Consider the following 22,571-nt stretch of genomic DNA (forward strand, 5'->3'; position numbering starts at 1 on the left):
GAAAATCTCTAAACTTAGATTTGCGAGGCTCACTAGTGCTGCCCCATTGTGGAAGTTTGCAAGCCGTATTAAAATCTCTAAGTCCATAGTATAATAATTTTCATAAAGATCAAATAGGACAGTTTGAGAATTACGTGATGATGAAAATTCAAACCTTCTCACAAATGAATCGGTGAGATAATGGTATTGGCGGCACTTATCTGCCTCGAAGCTCTCAAGATCGGCATTACGCACATATGCGTTAAATTCTTCCTTGATTCCTGCTCGATCCATAAAGTCCTCTAAAGGCCATTCACAAGCCCGCACCTGAGCTTCCCTCGGTGGTTCATCATCGGCATCGCGTATTGCGAGCCTGGGTCCTTCCTTCCTTGAAGGACCACCTTGGTACATTTTCCTAAACATATTTCTTCCTCTGAAAAATTTCTGAAATTTTTAGTAACTTCAAAATAAAAGTGAACCAAACTCAACAATATTGATAGCAACTACTCCTACAAGTGCATAGAGACTATATCATGCATCAAAACTACTTTTGACCATATAAATTTGACATGCAAGCTCAATAACAGGGTCACCTAAGCAGCAAAAATATGCAATGAATAAAGCACTAGAACAAAAACTAATTGGACCACTTGAGGAGTCACATACCAAGGAACAATCCCCCAAAGCAGTTTTGTGAGATGTGCTTTGAGCAAGGAGATCGAAAATGGCAGCAAGATGAGCTTGGACTCGGGTTTGAGCTGGTTAGTGGTGTTTGTGGGAGGAAGAAGGAATGTGTGGTAGCTGGAATAAGTGGGGGGTCACCATGGGCCCACGAGGTAGGGGCGCGCCCAGGGGGTAGGGCGCGCCCTCCACCCTCGTGGCTAGGTGCTTGCTCCCCCTGCTGTGTTTTCAGTGCCATATATTCTCAAATATTTCAGAAAAAATCATATTTAAATTTCAAGGCATTTGGAGAACTTTTATTTTCGGGATATTTTTCATTGCATGGATAATTCAGAAAACAGACAAAAAAATACTATTTTTGCTTTATTTAATATAAATAACAGAAAGTAAAAAGAGGGTACAGAGAGTTGTGTTTTCTAAATTCATCCATCTCATGCTCATCAAAAGGAATCCACTAACAAGGTTGATCAGGTCTTGTTAACAAACTCATTCCAAATAACATGGAACCGGAGAATTTTCAAATAACACTAGGTTACCTCAATGGGGATGTGCATGTCCCCAACAATAAGAATATCATATTTCTTCTTGACAGTAGGAAGAGGAAATTCAAAACCTCTAAAAATAATTGTTGAAATTTTTCCAATTGAATTGATATTGTGGACTTGAGGTTGTTTCCTCGAAAAGTGTACCGTATGCTCATTACTATTAACATGAAAAGTGACATTGCCTTTGGTGCAATCAATAACAGCCCCTGCAGTATTCAAAAAGGGTCTTCCAAGAATAATAGACATACTATCGTCCTCGGGAATATCAAGAATAACAAAGTCCGTTAAAATAGTAACGTTTGCAACCACAACAGGCACATCCTCACAAATACCGACAGGTATAGCAGTTGATTTATTAGCCATTTGCAAAGATATTTCAGTAGGTGTCAACTTATTCAAATCAAGTCTATGATATAAAGAAACAGGCATAACACTAACACCGGCTCCAAGATCACATAAAGCAGTTTTAACATAGTTTCTTTTAATGGAGCATGGTATAGTTGGTACTCCTGGATCTCCTAACTTCTTAGGTATTCCACCCTTAAAAGTATAATTAGCAAGCATGGTGGAAATTTCAGCTTCCGGTATCTTTCTTTTATTTGTCACAATTTCTTTCATATATGATATACTTAGCGTAAGGATTCATTTTGAGCATGTCAGTCAAACGCATACGTAAGAAGATAGGTCTAATCATTTCAGCAAAGCGCTCAAAATCCTCATCATCCTTTTTCTTGGATGGTTTAGGAGTAAAAGGCATGGGTTTCTGAACCCATGGTTCTCTTTCCTTATCGTGCTTCCTAGCAACAAAGTCTCTCTTATCATAACATTGATTCTTTAATTGTGGGTTATCAAGATCAACAGCAGGTTCAATCTCTACTTCATTGTCATTACTAGGTTGAGCATCTACATGAACATCATTATTAACATTATCACTAGGTTCATGCTCATTACCAGATTGGGTTTCAACATCAGAAATAGAAATATCATTGGGATTCTCAGGTGTGTAAATAATAGGTTCACTAGAAGCATGCAAAGTCCTATCATTTTACTTTTTCTTCTTCTTAGAAGGACTAGGTGCATCAATATTATTTCTCTTAGAATCCTGCTCAATTCTCTTAGGATGGCCTTTAGGATACAAAGGTTCCTGAGTCATCTTACCCGTTCTAGTCATAACTCTAACAGCATTATCATTTTTCTTACTATTTAATTCATTGAGCAAATCATTATGAGTTTTAAGTACTTGTTCTACTTGAGTTGTAACCATAGAAGCATGTTTACTAATAAGTTCTAGTTCACCTTTAACATTGGCCATATAATTACTCAAGTGTTAAATCATGTAAGCATTACGTTTTAATTCTCTACCAAAATAGGCATTGAAGTTTTCTTGCTTAACCATAAAGCCATCAAACTCATCCAAGCATGGGCTAGCAAACTTAGTAAGAGGGATTTCAGCTTTATCATATCTATAGAGAGAATTTACCTTTACTACCAGTGTCGGGTTATCAAGACCATGAGTTTCCTCAATAGGCGATGGACTAAAACCATGTATTTCTTCAACAAGCGGTAAATTAAGACCATGTATTTCTTCAATAGGAGGTAAATTCTTAACATCTTCAGCTTTAATACCTTTTTCTTTCATAGATTTCTTTGCCTCTTGCATATCTTCAGGACTGAGAAATAGAATACCCCTTTTCTTCGGAGTTGGTTTAGGAGTTGGTTCAGGATTTGGATCAGGAAGTGTCCAATTATTTTCATTAGTCAACATATTATTCAATAGAATCTCAGCTTCATCTGGTGTTCTTTCCCTGAAAACACAACCAGCACAACTATCCAGGTGGTCTCTGGAAGCATCGGTTAGTCCATTATAAAAGATATCAAGTATTTCATTTTTCTTAAGAGGATGATCAGGCAAAGCATTAAGTAATTGGAGAAGCCTCCCCCAAGCTTGTGGGAGACTCTCTTCTTCAATTTGCACAAAATTATATATTCCCTTAAATCAGCTTGTTTCTTATGAGCGGGGAAATATTTAGCAGAGAAGTAATAAATCATATCCTGGGGACTACACACACAACCAGGATCAAGAGAATTAAACCATATCTTAGCATCACCCTTTAATGAGAATAGAAATAATTTAAGGATATAATAGTAGCGAGTTTTCTCATCATTAGTGAACAGGGTGGCTATATCATTTAATTTAGTAAGATGTGCCACACCAGTTTTAGATTCATAGCCATAGAAAGGATCAGATTCAACTAAAGTAATTATCTCAGGGTCAACAGAGAATTCATAATCCTTATCAGTAAAAAAGATAGGTGAAGTAGCATAAGCAGGATCATATTTCATTCTAGCATTCAAAGTTTTTTGTTTCAACTTAGCTAATAATTTCTTAAGATCACTCCTATCATTGCAAGCAAGAAAATCTCTAGCAGTTTCTTCATCCATAACATAGCCCTCAGGCACAACAGGTAATTCATATCTAGGGGGAGAATCTTCATCATCACTTTCATCAATATAATCAGTTTAAATAATTTCATTCTCTCTAGCCCTAGCAAGTTGTTCATCAAGAAATTCACCAAGTGGCACAGTAGTATCAAGCATAGAAGTAGTTTCATCATAAGTATCATGCATAGTAGAAGTTTCATCATCAATAACATGCGACATATCAGAATTAATAGCAGAAGCAGGTTTAGGTGTCGCAAGCTTACTCAAAACAAAAGGTGAATCAAGTGCAGAGCTGGATGGCAGTTCCTTGCCTCCCCTCGTAGTTGAGGGATAAATCTTGGCTCTTGGATCTTTCACAATCTTCATAATGATAAGCATATGTAAATCCCAAGTGACTCAAAGAATAGATCTATGCTCTCCAGCAACGGCGCCAGAAAATAGTCTTGATAACCCACAAGTATAGGGGATCACAACAGTTTTCGAGGGTAGAGTATTCAACCCAAATTTATTGATTCGACACAAGGGGAGCCAAAGAATATTCTCAAGTATTAGCAGCTGAGTTGTCAATTCAACCACACCTAGAAACTTAATATCTGCAGCAAGGTATTTAGTAGCAAAGTAATATGATAGTAGTGGTAACGATAGCAGAAGTAACAATAGAAAAAGTAATATTTTTGGTGTTTTATAGTGATGATAACAATAGCAACGAAAAAGTAAATAAGCGAAGAACAATATATGGAAAGCTCGTAGGCAATGGATCGGTGATGGAGAATTATGCCGGATGCAGTTCATCATGTAACAGTCATAACCTAGGGTGACACAGAACTAGCTCCAGTTCATCAATGTAATGTAGGCATGTATTCCGAATATAGTCATACGTGCTTATGGAAAAGAACTTGCATGACATCTTTTGTCCTACCCTCCCATGGCAGCGGGGTCCTTACGGAAACTAAGGGATATTAAGGCCTCCTTTTAATAGAGAACCAGAACAAAGCATTAACACATAGTGAATACATGAACTCCTCAAACTACGGTCATCACCGGTAAGTATCCCGATTATTGTCACTTCGGGGTTAACGGATCATAACACATAATAGGTGACTATAGACTTGCAACATAGGATCAAGAACTCTCATATATTGATGAAAACATAATAGGTTCAGATCTGAAATCATGGCACTCGGGCCCTAGTGACAAGCATTAAGCATAGCAAAGTCATAGCAACATCAATCTCAGAACATAGTGGACACTAGGGATCAAACCCTAACAAAACTAACTCGATTACATGATAGATCCCATCCAACCCATCACCTTACAGCAAGCCTACGATGGAATTACTCACGCACAATGGTGAGCATCATGAAATTGGTGATAGAGGATGGTTGATGATGACGATGGCGACGGATTACCCTCTCCGGAGCCCCGAACGGACTCCAGATCAGCCCTCCCGAGAGGTTTTAGGGCTTGGTGGCGTCTCCGTATCGTAAAACGTGATGATTTCTTCTCCTAGATTTTTTCTCCCCGAAACACAATATATAGAGTTGGAGTTGGAGTCGGAGAGGCAACAGGGGGCCCACGAGGTAGGGGCGCGCCCTAGGGGGGCAGGCGCGCCCCCACCCTCGTGGAGAGACGGTGGGCCCCCTGGCCTTCATCTTTGGCAGGTATTTTTCTTATTTTTTGAAAAGTGGCTCCGTGAAGTTTCAGGTCATTCCGAGAACGTTTGTTCCTGCACATAAATAACACCATGGTAATTCTGCTGAAAACAACGTTAGTCCGGGTTAGTTCCATTCAAATCATGCAAGTTAGAGTCCAAAACAAGGGCAAAAGTGTTTGGAAAAGTAGATATGACGGAGACGTATCACCTAGTACGGGGGCGACGCTCCGGGCTACTGTCAACGTCCCACGCGGTGTCGACCACTGGGGCGCCCTTCCCCTTTTTGGGCGCTTTCGCCTCCAGATGTGCCGAGACCACCCTCTTCTTCTTCTTCTCCTCGGGAGGAGGGTTGTTTTCCTCCTCCTCCTCCTCTTCCTCGTCGTTGTCCTCTGGGACAGAGGAATGGGCCTCGTCATCTTCAGACGTCACGTCCGAACTGCCCTTGCGACGGGGGCCACTCTTGGCCCCCTTGGCTTTCTTCTTGGCCTTCTTCTCCGGCGCTATATATGGCACCGATACCAGCATCTTTGCCAAGCGCGGGACGACTGGTTCTTCGGACAGCAGAGCCGGACATTGGATCTGCTTCGCCCTCTCCACCCAGCCCTAAGAGAGCAATACTAAGCTCTTAGACATCATCCTTGAAACATTTAAGTTGGGAATACATCAAAAGTAACATGCCTCGTTGGCGGGGCGGTTACAATTGTGACCACGGTCTGAGTCCGTGGCCGGTGGCTTCTCGTTGCCCTTGAAGAGCAACTTCCAGGCCCCTTCGTGAGAAGTATCGAAGAGCTTTTTCAGGGTCTAGTGCTTCTTCGAATTGAACTCCCATAAAGGGCGTCTTCGGTGCTGGCACGGAAGAATCCGGCGGATTAGCATCACCTGGATAACGTCAACGAGCTTAACGTCCTTGGTCACCATGCTTTGAACGCGCGTCTACAGCGCTATCAGCTCGTCAGGTGAACACCAGTCCGGACTCTTCTTGACCTAGGAGGTGAGTCGCATGGGAGCACTGGAGCGGAATTCGACAGCTGCGGCCCAAGTGGTTCCACGAGGTTCTGTAATGTAGAACCACTACTTTTTCCATTCCTTTACTGTCTCCGCAAAGGTGCCTTTGGGCCAGGAGACATTGGATAGCTTGCTCACCATGGCCCCTCCACACTCCGTGTGCTGGCCATCCACCACCTTCGGCTTCACGTTGAAGACTTTGAGCCACAGCCCGAAGTGGGGATGGATGCGGAGGAAGGCCTCGCACACGACAATAGACACCGAGATGTTGAGGAAGGAATTCGGGGACAGATCATGGAAATCTATCCTGTAATAGTACATCAGCCCGCGGACGAAAGGGTGGAGTTGAAACCCTAGCCCGCGGAAGAAATGGGCTATGAATACTACCCTCTCTGTGGGCTCCGGCGTGGGGACGATTTGTCCCTAGGCTGGCAGACGATGGGCGATCTCCTTTGCCAAATATCCGGCCGCCCGAAGCTTAGTAATGTCCTCCTCCTTGATAGAGGAGACCATCCACTTGCCCTGACCACCAGATCCGGACATGGTTGCTTGAGTGGAAAGGAGATGAGAACTTGGGCGCTGGAGCTTGAGATCGGAAAGGCGGAGACGGAGAGAGAGCGCGAGGAGAGGAAGAGGGAATCCTTATCCCCTTATAAAGGCAGCAAATATTGAACGCCTCCTCACTCGCCTTAGGATTCACATGGTCCCTAGGGATATATAAACGGCACGGTTGAGTTACCCATGCCAGCATTGATGAGAATCCCGCAATAATGGGGCACGATCTCTGTTTTGACAAGACGTGTTGATAGCAACCGCATCTCGAAGCGTGGAATGGCAGAGGAAAAATGGTTCGAAATTATAACCGGACAGACGTGATGTCGTGTTGGAAAAAACCTGTCAACATATTAGATTCGTGCAAATATTATATTCTCTCTGCGGTTGTGTATGGTGTGCGTAACAGGTCAGGATACTATCATTACATCCAAAGACTATCTTGGAGTTCGGAGAAAGGGGAACCCGCCTTGCAATTCCGAAGACAATCTGCACGCCGGACTCCTCGTCATTGAAAGCCCGGTTCAGGGGCTACTGAGGTAGTCCTGGACTAAGGGGTCCTCAGGCATCTAGCCTTTTATCCATGGGCCGGACTGATGGGTTGTGAAGACATGAAGGCCGAAGACTGCACTGTGTCCGAATTGGACTCTACTTGGCGTGGAAGGCAAGCTTGGCGACCAAAGATTCCTTCTTATGTAACCGACTCCATGTAAACCCTAGATCCCCTCGGTGTCTATATAAACCGAAGGGGGTAGTCCGAAGAGGACATCACATATACTCATTACCATATTCATAGGCTAAACTTCTAGGGTTTAGCTATTACGATCTCATGGTAGATCAACTCTTGTAATACTCATATTCATCAAAATCAATCAAGCAGGAAGTATAGGGTATTACCTCCATAGAGAGGGCCTGAACCTAGGTAAACATCGTGTCCCCCGTCTCCTGTTACCATCGATCCTAGATGCACAGTTCGGGACCCCCTACCCGAGATCCGCCGGTTTTGACACCGACACCCCTTTCCTTCTCTCCTCCCTCACCTTCCCTCTTATTCCAGTTATAACATAGGGTGACATAGAACTAGCTCCAGTTCATCAATGTAATGTAGGCATGTATTCCGAATATAGTCATACGTGCTTATGGAAAAGAACTTGCATGGCATCTTTTGTCCTACCCTCCCGTGGCAGCGGGGTCCTATTGGAAACTAAGGGATATTAAGGCCTCCTTTTAATAGAGTACTGGAACAAAGCATTAACACATAGTGAATACATGAACTCATCAAACTACATTCATCACCGGTAAGTATCCCGATTAGTGTCACTTCGAGGTTAACGGATCATAACACATAATAGGTGACTATAGACTTGCAACATAGGATCAAGAACTCTCATATATTGATGAAAACATAATAGGTTCAGATCTGAAATCATGGCACTCGGGCCCTAGTGACAAGCATTAAGCATAGCAAAGTCATAGCAACATCAATCTCAGAACATAGTGGACACTAGGGATCAAACCCTAACAGAACTAACTCGATTACATGATAAATCTCATCCAACCCATCACCGTCCAGCAAGCCTGCGATGGAATTACTCAGGCACGGCGGTGAGCATCATGAAATTGGTGATGGAGGATGGTTGAAGATGACGATGGCGACGGATTCCCCTCTCTGGAGCCCCGAACGGACTCCAGATCAGCCCTCCCGAGAGAGTTTAGGGCTTGGCGGCGGCTCCGTATCGTAAAACGTGATGAATCCTTCTCCCTGGTTTTTTTCTCCCCGAAAGTGAATATATGGAGTCCAGGTTGAGGTCGGTGGAGCGTTAGGGGGCCCACGAGGCAGGGGGTGCGCCCAGGGGGCAGGCACGCCCCCACCCTCGTGGACAGGTGGAGGCCCCCCTGACGTGGATCTTCCTTCCAGTATTTATTATATATTCCAAAATAATTCTCCGTAGATTTTCAGGTCACGAGAACTTTTATTTCTGCACAAAAATAACACCATGGCAATTCTGCTGAAAACGGCGTCACTCCGGGTTAGTTCCATTCAAATCGTGCAAGTTAGAGTCCAAAACAAGGGCAAAAGTGTTTGGAAAAGTAGATACGACGGAGACGTATCAATCCACCACCGGGCTCGCTGCCCCGAGTCGTCGGAGCGCATCTCCTGCATCGCAAAGCGGAGGACGAGTTAATAAGGGATACCGTTGTGGTGGTTGTAGGCGCGGTCCAGCTCGTCGTCGGTCATGACCTCGAGGAGGCCATGCGCGTGGTGATGCAACATCGCAATGTTGGGGAACCACTTCCCGATCTCCGTCAGGTCCGTGCGCATGGCCTTGTCGTTGCCTGCAAGGTCATCGATGACCCTCTTCCAGGCGGGGCTGTTCTCCATGTCCGCGGCGGCGGTGTGGTGGTCGGCAGCGGCGCAGTGGGGGTTTGGTGCGGGGTAACCGAGGCGACGTGGTTTGGTAGCGGGGTGGACTGAAGGTGAGTGGAGAGTGGAGCGGTGGGTGGGTGGCCTTAAAAGCAGAGAAGGAAACCGAAAAGGCATGGGCCACTAGCAACTACTATAGTTAGTTTAACTTGTGACGCCCCCAATTTGATCGTACACTAATCATACACGCAAATGTGTACGATCAAGATCAAGGACTCACGGGAAGATATCACAACACAACTCTAGACACAAATTAAAATAATACAAGCTTTATATTACAAGCCAGGGGCCTCGAGGGCTCGAATACATAAGCTCGAACACACAAGAGTCAGCAGAAAAAACAGCATCTGAGAACAGACATAAGTTAGACAAGTTTGCCTTAAGAAGGCTAGCACAAAAGCATCTACGATAGAAAAGGCAAGGCCTTCTGCCTGGGAGCCTCCTAACTACTCCTGGTCGTCAGCGGTCCCCACGTAGTAGTAGGCACCCTCGGGGTAGCAGTAGTCTTCAGTGGTGTCGTCTGGCTCCTGGGATCCGTCATCTGGTCGCAATAATCGGGTATGGGGGGAAAAGAGGTAGCAAAGCAACCGTGAGTACTCATCCAAAGTACTCGCAAGACTTACATCAGATCTAAACTAAGTATGCATCTATATCAAACGAATGGGTTGTATCTATGGACTAAACTGCAGAATGCCAGAATAGAGAGAAGGCCTAGTCCTATCGAAGACTAGCATCTTCTGGAAACCACCATATTGCTGCAATAGGATGGAGTAGAGTAGCATAAAGTAAAGTAGTAGAAGTGTTATCAACCTTGGCCAGAGATCCTTTCTCGACTCCCTGCGAGAAAGCAATCCCAGAGCCATACTATCCAGTTATCATCACAATCCAATTCTCATCACCATCCAGTTCTCATCACAAGTATCCAGTTCTAGTTGTATCGATCGGGATACAACTCCAAGTGTTCGTTACTGTAGGACAGGCTATCAATGGATATTTTCTTCCCTGCAGGGGTGCAACAACTTACCCACCACGCTCGATTAACTCCGGCCAGACACACTTTCCTGGGTCATGCCCGGCCTCGGCCAAACAAAACACCGCAACCCGACCTAGGCTTAATAGATATGTTAGCACGCCGTACTAAGCCTATGCCCCCAGGGTTCATGTAACGCCCTCGATGCGGCTATATCTCCCACGTGTCAAAGCACGACTTAGAGGCATAACCGCATTGAAAGCAATGTCGCAAGTGAGGTAATCTTCACAACAACCCATGTAATAAATAAGGGGAAAGATACATAGTTGGCTTACACTCGCCACGTCACACAAATAGCATAAATAACATTAAATTCATCCAAATACACTCAAGGTCCGACTACGGAACCAAAATGAAGATAAACCCCAAATGCAACATAGTCCCCGATCGCCCCAACTGGGCACCACTACTGATCATCTGGGAAAGACACGTAGTATCGTCCTAAGTCCTCATAGAACTCCCACTTAAGCTCAGTTGAATCTCCTGGAATGGTATCATCGGTCCCTACATCTGGTTTTGGAAGAAATCTGTGAGTCACGGGGACTCAGCAATCTCACACCCTCGCGATCAAGACTATTTAAGCTTAGGAAGGGTAAAAGGTATGATGTGGAGCTGCAGCAAGCGACTAGCATATATGGTGGCTAACATACGCAAATGAGAGCGAGAAGAGAAGGGAAAAGCACGGTCAATGAACTATGATCAAGAAGAGATCCTAGAAGAACCTATGTTCAAGCATAACACAAGACCATGTTCTCTTCCCGGACTCCGCCGAAAAGAGACCATCATGGTTACACACGCGGTTGATGCATTTTAATTAAGTTAAGTTCAGGTTTTCTACAACCGGACATTAATAAATTCCCATCTGCCCATAACTGCGGGCACGGCTTTTGAAAGATCAAATCCCTGCAGGGGAGTCCCAACTTAGCCCATCACAAGCTCTCACGGTCAACGAAGGATATTCCTTCTCCCAAGACAATCCGATCAGACTCGGCATCCCGGTTACCAGACATCTCGACAATGGTAAAACAAGTCCAGCAACACCGCCCAAATGTGCCGACAAATCCCGATAGGAGCTGCACATATCTCGTTCTCAGTGCACACTCACATGAGACATCCTACGAGTAAAACCAACCCTCAAGTTGCACCGAGGTGGCCCCACAGTCTACTCGGTCGAACCAACACTCAGAGGAGCACTGGCCCAGGGGGTTTAAATAAAGATGAACCTCGGGCTCCGGAAACCCAAGGGAAAAAGAGGCTAGGTGGAAAATGGTAAAACCAATGTTGGGCATTGCTGGAGGAGTTTATTCAAGGCGAACTGTCAGGGGGTTCCCATTATAACCCAACCGTGTAAGGAACGCAAAATCAAGGAACATAACACCGGTATGACGGAAACTAGGGCGGCAAGAGTGGAACAAAACACTAGGCATAAGGCCGAGCCTTCCTCCCTTTACCAAGTATATAGGTGCATTAAGATAAACAAGATAATATAATGATATCCCAATAATAAACATGTTCCAACAAGGAACAAACTCCAATCTTCACCTGCAACTAGCAACGTATAAGAGGGGTTGAGCAAGGCGGTAACATAGCCAAACAACGGTTTGCTAGGACATGGGGGGTAGTGGTTTGACATGGCAATATGGGAGGCATGATAATCAAGTGGTAGGTATCATAGCATAGGCATAGCAAAAGAGCGAGCATCTAGCAAGCAAAGATAGAAGTGATTTCGAGGGTATGGTCATCTTGCCTGCAAAGTTCTCTGAGTTGACTTGATCCTCGTAAGCGTACTCAACGGGCTCCTCGATCACGTACTCGTCTCCCCGCTCTACCCAAAGCAAGAACAACAAGCAAAAGGAACACAATCAACCACGTGCAATGCACAAACAACATGATGCAAAACATGTCATGATATGCGGGATGCGGGATGCGATGCATATGCATGATTCAGAAAGGAATGATTGACCCTGGCCTCAACTTGGAAAACCAAGAGTGCCACTAGAAAGGTGAGTTGATTTCGGTCGAAATCGATATAAAGATCACCGGAATCGGATGCACGGTTTGGAAATGACAAGCAAAACAAATATGGCACCGGTCTGCGATTAACAGCACGAGACCATCTAAATGCATCAAGAACAACATGCTACAGCACTCCAACATGGCAACAAAATACATGGCAGGGATCCACTCAAGATTCTTGACAAAAGATGAACACTGAACTACGGCTAATTCACTCATTAGCAGGTTCAAACAAGCATGGCAAAAGTGCAAAAGATAACAGGTTACAGACTTTGCGGAATAATCAACAAGTTAGGAATTTAACATCAGGAAGCAAAGTTTAGAGCACGATAACTACATGCTACAGGAACATATCATGGCAAATCAAAGCATGGCATGAAGCTACTCAAAGCATACAACAAAAGTCCCTTACTGACTATAAGCCAAAAGGGATCAGAAAATACAATTGCAACCACGTGAACATAGCAATTATCGTTAATAGATTCAGACTTAGTGAAAAACTGGAGCATGGCAAAACAGATATCAAGTAGGCATGTTTACGAGCTCGATGCACTCACTACGAGGCATTGCATGATAGACTAAGCATACATCCAGCAGGTAGACATGGCATAGAAGATAAACATGGCAAGAACAACAACATAGCATATATGGATCAATTACAACAAGCTCGGCAAAATTGCCAAACATGTTAACAATCTGCCAGGAACATTTTATAGAAAAAGTAGAGCTCGATTGACTCAAGCTAGGGTGCTCCATAAATGCAAACAAAGCCATGGATGAATAGAGCACCACAATATCTACAAAACATCCTTACTGCTCATGCTCAAAAGATGCACGGATCACTAGGTATCAACATGAACACATGGCATAAAAATAAGGACAGGGCAGAGACAGAATATTTCTAAGTCCCTGAAATCAGCAACATTAAGTAAGCTACTTTGCATGCTTGTAAAGATGGCATACACCCCTGTAAAGATGGCATGGCATACTTCAAAACACATGTAGAGCTCAGGATCATAGCATGCACACATTAATCATGGCAAAAATGACAAAAGAGCAAAAGCTGATAACAGATCTGAAACTAACATCACATAGCCCTCTTCCAACAGCATTTAGGGCATCAAGATGAGCTCAAATGAAAATTATGCAATGAGATGAAATGAGGTACTCGACGAGACGAACATTTTGATATGCTACACGCACGAATCGGAGCAACGGTAATGAAGTTATGATGCGTCAAAGAAAGCAAAAATAATTAGGGTTTCGGGCAAAAATTCAACCCTCGAATCTCAGATCTGGATCCGGTTGCACTGTAGCAGCTCGGGGTCGCCGGAGAAAATGGAGCTGTGGTGGCCGGACTTGTCGTTCGAGGAGGAGGAAGGAGAGGGAGCCGGATCCGGGGCATGGCTCGCCGGAGTTGAACTTGGCGCGGTGGAGGAGCTCGCCGGGATTCCGGGCGGCGAGGTCGGGCGCGGTGAGGAGGAGCGAGGCGGCGGTGATGGTCGTCGCCGGCGAAGGGCGGTGCGGCGCCGGGGCGGAACAGCGGCGAGGGCGGCCGGGCATGGGGTCGGCGGCGAGGGCGGCCGGGCACGGGGTCGGCGGCGTCGGGCGCGGGGACGAGTGGAGGCGGGCGGCGCGGATCTGGGCCGCGGGGGCCGGTTGCGAGCTCCCGTGGGCCACGGCGGTGGCGGGCGCCGGTTGCCACGTGGCGTGAGCGGATAGGGCACGGGCGGCGACGGCTTGTCCGGCCGGATTCGGGCGTTGTCCGGCGCGGAGATGGGCGAGGCTAGGGTTTTGCCCGGATTTGGAAATGGGGGGTCTATTTATAGAGGTAGAGGGAGCTAGGAAGCTCCAAATTAGGTGCGGTTTGCGGCCACGCGATCGTGATCGAACGGCCTAGGTGATGGGAGAGGTTTAGGTGGGTTTTGGGACACTTTGGAGGAGTGTTGGGCTGCAACACACACGAGGCCTTTTCGGTCCCTCTGTTAACCATTGGAGTATCAAACGAAGTCCAAATGGCACGAAACTTGATAGGCGGTCTACCGGTAGTAAACCAAGGCTGCATGACAAGTCTTGGTCCAATCCGAAAACGTTTAACACCCGCACATGAAAAGAGGTAGAAAGGGACACCGGAGGACATAGGAGTGCCGGAATGCAAAACGGACAACGGGGAAAAATGCTCGGATGCATGAGACGAACACGTATGCAAATGCAATGCACATGATGACATGATATAAGATGCATGACAAAGACAAAACGACACGAAGGCAAAAACCCAACAACGAGGAAATAAAATAACTTAGTGCCAAAAATGGCAAGAGTTGGAATACAGATAAGGCAAGTTACATCCGGGGTGTTACAGCACTCCACCACTATGAAAGGATCTCATCCCGAGATCTAGGACTGGAAAAACTCCGGGTACTCAGAACGGAGGTGATCCTCGCGTTCCCAGGTGGCTTCACGGTCGGAATGATGTGACCACTTGACTTTGAGGAATTTGATAGACTTGTTGCGAGTCTTGCGCTCAGTTTCTTCAAGAATAGCAACGGGGTGCTCACGATAAGACAGGTCTTCTTGGAGATCAATGTCTTCGAAGTTGACGGTGCAGTCAGGAGTCTTGAAACACTTGCGGAGTTGAGAGATATGAAACACGTCGTGCACGTTTGCAAAGTTGGAGGGAAGCTCAAGTTGATAGGAGAGATCGCCTCTTTTGCTGATGATCTTGAAGGGACCCACGTATCTAGGGGCAAGCTTCCCTTTGATACCGACGCGACGAGTACCTTTCATTGGAGAGACGCAGAGGTAAACATGGTCTCCGATCTCGAAAGCCAAGTCACGATGCTTGCTATCATAGTAACTCTTCTGGCGCGATTGCGCGGCTTTCAGATTATCACGGATGACTTTACACATTTCTTCAGCCTCTGTGATCAAGTCATTTCCAAGAAGTTGACGTTCACAAGTCTCTGACCAGTTAAGAGGAGTACGGCACTTCCTGCCATAGAGAATCACGAATGGTGCCTTGCCCGAACTCGCTTGGAAGCTGTTGTTGTAGGAGAACTCGGCATATGGAAGACAATCTTCCCACTTCATACTGAAGGAGATGACGCAAGCCCTGAGCATATCTTCAAGAATCTGATTTACTCGCTCGACTTGGCCACTAGTTTGAGGATGAAAAGTTGTGCTGAAGCGAATGCTGGTGCCCATGGCCTTCTGAAAAGAATCCCAGAACTTGGAGGTGAAGATGCTGCCATGATCTGAAGATATCAACTGCGGAATGCCATGCAAGGAGACAATCCTGGAGGTATATAGCTCTGCCAACTGAGCTGCTGTGATGGATTCTTTGATAGGAAGAAAATGAGCCACTTTAGTGAGTTTGTCGATGACAACGAAGATAGCATCATTGCCACGCTTGGACTTTGGAAATCCAGTCACGAAGTCCATCTCAATATGGTCAAACTTCCATTCTGGGATGGCAAGAGGTTGGAGGAGACCAGCTGGTCGTTGGTGTTTTGCTTTCACTCTTCTGCAGACATCACATTCGTTCACGAACTGAGCAATCTCGCGCTTCATTCAAGTCCACCAATACGACTGCTTGAGGTCATGGTACATCTTTGTACTTCCAGGGTGGATAGAGAGGAGTGAATTGTGAGCCTCGTTCATAATGACTTTATGAAGGTCACCTTTAGGCACAACAATGCAATCCTCGAAGAATAGAGTATCCTTGTCATCAAGACGATAGCACTTGTACTTGGGTTGACTCTTGGCAATCCCAATCTTCACCTTCTTTATCATAGCATCAAGAAGTTGAGCCTCATGAATCTGATCTTCCAAAGTAGGAGAGACTTGGAGGTTGGCGAGGAAACCTTGAGGAACAACTTGAAGGTTGAGTTTGCGGAAAGCTTCACAAAGCTCGGGTTGGTAAGGCTTGAGAATCAAACTGTTGCCGTAAGCTTTTCTGCTCAAAGCTTCATCAATTACATTGGCCTTGCCTGGAGTATATTCGATACTCGGATTATACTCTTGAATCATTTCGACCCAATGAGTCTGCCTGAGGTTGAGATTTGGCTGAGTGAAAATGTACTTGAGACTCTTGTGATGAGTGAAGATGTCCACTTTTCTTCCCAATAAGAGATGTCTCCAAGTTAAAAGAGCATGGACAACTGCCGCCAACTCGAGGTCATGAGTGGGGTAGTTCTTTTCATTGGGCTTCAATTGGCGAGAGGTATAGGCCACAACTTTCTTCTCTTACATCAACACTGCACCAAGACCTTGAAGGGAAGCATCACAGAAGACCTCAAACGGTTTGGATTCATCAGGAGGAGTCAGAACTGGAGCAGTGACTAACTTCTCTTTCAGGGTGTTGAAAGCGATGTCACATTTAGGAGACCAGACATACTTCACATGCTTCTGGAGAAGGTTGGAAAGAGGCTTCGCGATCTTTGAGAAGTTCTCAACTAAGCTTCGACAATAGCTTGCGAGCCCAAGGAAGCTGCGGAGTTGCTTCACATTCTGAGGTGGTTCCCAATTCACAATTGCAGACACCTTCTCAGGATTAACCGCTATGCCCTTGGCAGAAATGATATGCCCAAGGTAGAGAACCTCATCGAGCCAAAACTCACACTTAGAAAACTTCGCATAGAACTGATGTTCTCTGAGTTTATCCAGCACCAATCTCAAATGCTTGGCATGATCCTCCTTGTTCTTGGAAAAGACCAAAATGTCATCGAGGTAGACCAAGACGAAGTCATTTGTGTAGGCGTTGAAGATGAAGTTCATCATGCGAGAGAATGTTGGCGGAGCATTGACGAGGCCGAAAGACATGACACTGTATTCATATGAACCGTAGCTTGTTCTGAATGTTGTCTTGGGGATATCTTGTTCACGAATGCGAATCTGATGATAGCCCATACGGAGATCAAGCTTGGAGAATACTTGAGCACCTTTGAGTTGTTCAAACAACTCGTTGATGTTGGGAAGTGGGTACTTGTTCTTTATGGTCTTCTTATTCAATGGACGGTAGTCGACACAAAGTCGGTCTGTTCCATCCTTCTTCTTCACAAAAAGAACACCACAACCCCATGGAGAAGAACTTGGTCGGATGAGACCCATACGCTCTTGAATATCGAGTTGCTTCTTCAGCTCCTTCAACTCTTCAGGTCCAAGCTTGTAAGGACGTTTGCAAACAGGTTTCGTGCTAGGCTCAAGATCGATGACGAATTCAACTGGCCGGTGCGGAGGCATTCCTGGAAGCTCTTCTGGAAAGACGTCTTGATATTCGCAAACGACCGGAATCTGAGAGATGGCATCCAGCTCGCCCTTCTCATTGAAAGAAAATAGTCGAATGGTATCATCACGAGCGGCAAAGACGATAACATCCTCAGACGAATGTGTCAATTGAATTTGTCTGGCAGCACAATCAAGGTGAGCCTTATGCTTAGAAAGCCAGTCCATTCCGAGAATAAGATCAATATCCGAGTTACCAAGGACCACTGGAGAGGATAGAAACTTATAGTCGCCCAACGTGATAGAGACATCCGGAGCAACCAAACTAGAAGTCAAAAGCTTGCCGGGAGAAACAACTTGCATGACTTTGGGCATAACCTCAGTGTCAACATTATGCTTCGATGCAAATGGGAATGACAAGAAAGAATGCGATGCACCAGTATCAAAAGGTACTTTTGCAGGAACATCGTTAACATGAAGGTTACTCATGATGACATCTGACGAGTCCTCTGCCTGAGCTGCATTCATCATGTTGACCTTGGCATACTTGGGGTTATGCTTGACCACTACGGTACTGGCAGATCTCACAGGAGGAGGAGGAGGAAGACGCCTCTGATTGAAGCATTTGTTGGCATAGTGACCCTTCTGCTGACACTTATTGCACGTGACCTCCGAGAGCGGACGGTGATACGGAGCACTTGATCTTGGAGCATGAGACGAAGTCTTGTTCTGAAAGCCTGGGTTGGGTGGGTGGGAAGATCCATTGCCACCTTTGCTCTTCTGCTGATAAGGCTGACGAAACAGAGGAGGAGGAGGCAACCAATACTTTTGCTGCTTAGAAGCCACTTGAGTTGAGGAAGAAGGAGTTGCATCTCTGACTCGCTTCTTGGAAGCATCGCACTTGAGTTGAGCAGTCTCTTGTTTCAGTGTCATGTTGTAAAACTCATCGTACTTCTGAGGCTCGAAAAGCATGAGAGCTAGTTGAAGATCTTCTCTGAGGCCACCTCTGAACTGGTAAATCATGCTCTTCTCATCGGGGACGTCCTGCTTGGCGAAACAAGCGAGCTTCTGGAACATGGTGTTATACTGGTAAACAGACAAGTTGCCTTGCTTCAGGTTGCGGAATTCCTCACGCTTGCTCTCAACAACACTCTGAGGAATGTGGTGAGCTTTGAAGTCTTGACGGAATTCATCCCAGGTAATCACACGGCCTCCTCTGGAATCTTTGTATTGCTGAAACGATTCTGTAGCTTGGTCTTTGAGTTGGAACGAGGCAAACTTGACAAAGTCCTCAGGCCTGACGTTGCTGCACTCGAAATGCTTGCCGATATCCACGAGCCAATCATTAGCGTCTGTTGCCTCAACACAGTTGCTGAAGGTCTTTGGCTGATTTGCGAGGAACTGGTTGAGTGTAGCAAACTGATTCTGATTGTTGCCATGGCCACGATTCCCTTGGTTGCGCTCTTGCAAGATTTGCAAAAGCATCTGTGTGCTTGCATTGGTAGCGGCCATCACAGCTTGACATGCCTCCGGAGGTGGAGGTGATGGTGGCGAATCAGGATTTGGAGTCGTGCGCGTTTGACGAGCCATCCTGGAGAGGGTGACATCCGTTAGCATCTTGACAGACATATAATGAAGCTGGATCAAATGGATCAAAATTGCAACATATAGTCTTAACATCCGAAGAAAATGAACGAATGCATTCCAATTGAAATGGTCACATTTCCATAAATTGAGAAGCCACTTAGATAGAGGTAGAAGAATAAAACAACAAGGTACGGACATGAACAAATACTTGGTGAGGATTACCCAATCACAAACCAAATATCCGCGGAAGAAATGCTAGAGCTACAAGAATTCCCACCTATGAAACTCCCGAACCTTTCCGGTTATGCAATCAGGTGTTGGGGATACAGGGGAAGCATAATATCTCACCCAAAGCTAGCAAATCCTACATCCAGTTGTATCCATCCTTCAACACATAACCAAGAAACCTTTGGAAATCATTTACCTCAACCTTCAAAAAGCATCCGTTATACGAGTTATGGCAATACTCCCGAACTCCCGCCCCAGTACTGGGTGGCGTCGAGGTTATCTCACCAACAACTGCATAAAAGAGATTTTCGATGTCGGCGAAACTCAGGTATTCCAGAATTGCAACGATAAAATTGTGATGACAACACCTCGGAGCTCAACTCCCCGGGACACTGCCACAACCCCTAAATGTCAGGAGGCACCAAGAATAATGTTCTCGTCACAAATTGATCGGAACGATTCCAAGATACCCACGTGATCCTAAATTTTTTTTTGTGAAATTTGAGAAGATAAGAGTCAAAACTCTATGTCAGGATGCCTCACCAGAGCGACGAAGGGACTGAGGAGTAAAAAGAAGTCCTACTCTCCGATATATATAATCCTAAGTGACTCAAAACATTTTTCTAGACTCAACAACGCCAGCGATTCGATCAAGCAGGGGGCTCCTAAGGTCGGGGAAGGCTCTGATTACCAACTTGTAATGCCCTCGATGTGTCTATATCTCCCACGTGTTGAAGCACGACTTAGAGGCATAACCGCATTGAAAGCAATGTCGCAAGTGAGGTAATCTTCACAACAACCCATGTAATAAATAAGGGGAAAGATACATAGTTGGCTTACACTCGCCACGTCACACAAATAGCATAAATAACATTACATTCATCCAAATACACTCAAGGTCCGACTACGGAACCAAAATGAAGATAAACCCCAAATGCAACGTAGTCCCCGATCGCCCCAACTGGGCACCACTACTGATCATCTGGGAAAGACACGTAGTATCGTCCTGAGTCCTCATCAAACTCCCACTTGAGCTTAGTTGAATCTCCTGGAATGGTATCATCGGTCCCTGCATCTGGTTTTGGAAGGAATCTGTGAGTCACGGGTACTCAGCAATCTCACACCCTCGCGATCAAGACTATTTAAGCTTATAGGAAGGGTAAAAGGTATGATGTGGAGCTGCAGCAAGCGACTAGCATATATGGTGGCTAACATACGCAAATGAGAGCGACAAGAGAAGGCAAAAGCATGGTCGATGAACTATGATCAAGAAGTGATCCTAGAACAACCTACGTTCAAGCATAACACGAGACCGTGTTCTCTTCCCGGACTCCGCCGAAAAGAGACCATCACGGTTACACACGCGGTTGATGCATTTTAATTAAGTTAAGTTTCAGGTTTTCTACAACCGGACATTAACAAATTCCCATCTACCCATAACCGCGGGCACGGCTTTCGAAAGATCAAATCCCTGTAGGGGAGTCCCAACTTAGCCCATCACAAGCTCTCACGGTCAACGAAGGATATTCCTTCTCCCAAGACAATCCGATCAGACTCAGCATCCCAGTTACAAGACATCTCGACAATGGTAAAACAAGTCCAGCAACACTGCCCGAATGTGCCGACAAATTCCGGTAGGAGCTACACATATCTCGTTCTCATAGCACACTCAGATGAGACATCCTACGAGTAAAACCAACCCTCAAGTTGCCCCGAGGTGGCCCCGCAGTCTACTCGGTCAAACCAACACTCAGAGGAGCACTGGCCCAGGGGGTTTAAATAAAGATGACCCTCGGGCTCCGAAAACCCAAGGGCAAAAGAGTCTAGGTGGCAAATGGTAAAACCAATGTTGGGCATTGCTGGAGGAGTTTTATTCAAGGCGAACTGTCAAGGGGTTCCCGTTATAACCCAACCGTGTAAGGAACACAAAATCAAGGAACATAACACCGGTATGACGGAAACTAGGGCAGCAAGAGTGGAACAAAACACTAGGCATAAGGCCGAGCCTTCCACCCTTTACCAAGTATATAGGTGCATTAAGATAAACAATATAATATAATGATATCCCAACAATAAACATGTTCCAACAAGGAACAAACTCCAATCTTCACCTACAACTAGCAACGCTATAAGAGGGGCTGAGCATGGCGGTAACATAGCCAAACAATGGTTTGCTAGGACATGGGGGGGTAGAGGTTTGACATGGCAATATGGGAGGCATGATAAGCAAGTGGTAGGTATTGTAGCATAGGCATAGCAAAAGAGCGAGCATCTAGCAAGCAAAGATAGAAGTAATTTCGAGGGTATGGTCATCTTGCCTGCAAAGTTCTCTGAGTTGACTTGATCCTCGTGAGCGTACTCAATGGGCTCCTCGATCACGTACTCGTCTCCCGTCTCTACTCAAAGCAAGAACAATAAGCAAAAGGAACACAATCAACCACGTGCAATGCACAAACAACATGATGCAAAACATGTCATGATATGCGGGATGCGGTATGCGATGCATATGCATGATTCGGAAAGGAATGATTGACCCTGGCCTCAACTTGGAAAACCAAGAGTGCCACTGGAAAAGTGAGTTGATTTCGGTCGAAATCGATATAAAGATCACCGGAATCGGATGCACGGTTTGGAAATGACAAGCAAAACAAATATGGCACCGGTCTGCGATTAACAGCACGAGACCATCTAAATGCATCAAGAACAACATGCTACAGCACTCCAACATGGCAAAAAATTTACATGGCAGGGATCCACTCAAGATGCTTGACAAAAGATGAACACTGAGCTACGGCTAATTCACTCATTAGTAGGTTCAAACAAGCATGGCAAAAGTGCAAAAGATAACAGGTTACAGACTTAGCAGAATAATCAACAAGTCAGGAATTTAACATCAGGAAGCAAAGTTTAGAGCACGATAACTACATGCTATAGGAACAAATCATGGCAAAGCAAAGCATGGCATGAAGCTACTCAAAGCATACAACAAAAGTCCCTTACTGACCATAAGCCAAAAGGGATCAGAAAATACAATTGCAACCACGTGAACATAGCAATTATCGTTAACAGATTCAGACTTGGTGAAAAATTGGAGCATGGCAAAATAGATATCAAGTAGGCATGTTTACGGGCTCGATGCACTCACCACAAGGCATTGCATGATAGACTAAGCATACACCCAGCAAGTAGACATGGCATAGAAGC

The sequence above is a fragment of the Triticum dicoccoides genome, chromosome 3A (assembly GCF_002162155.2).
Source record: "Triticum dicoccoides isolate Atlit2015 ecotype Zavitan chromosome 3A, WEW_v2.0, whole genome shotgun sequence".
Classification (NCBI taxonomy): Eukaryota; Viridiplantae; Streptophyta; class Magnoliopsida; order Poales; family Poaceae; genus Triticum; species Triticum dicoccoides.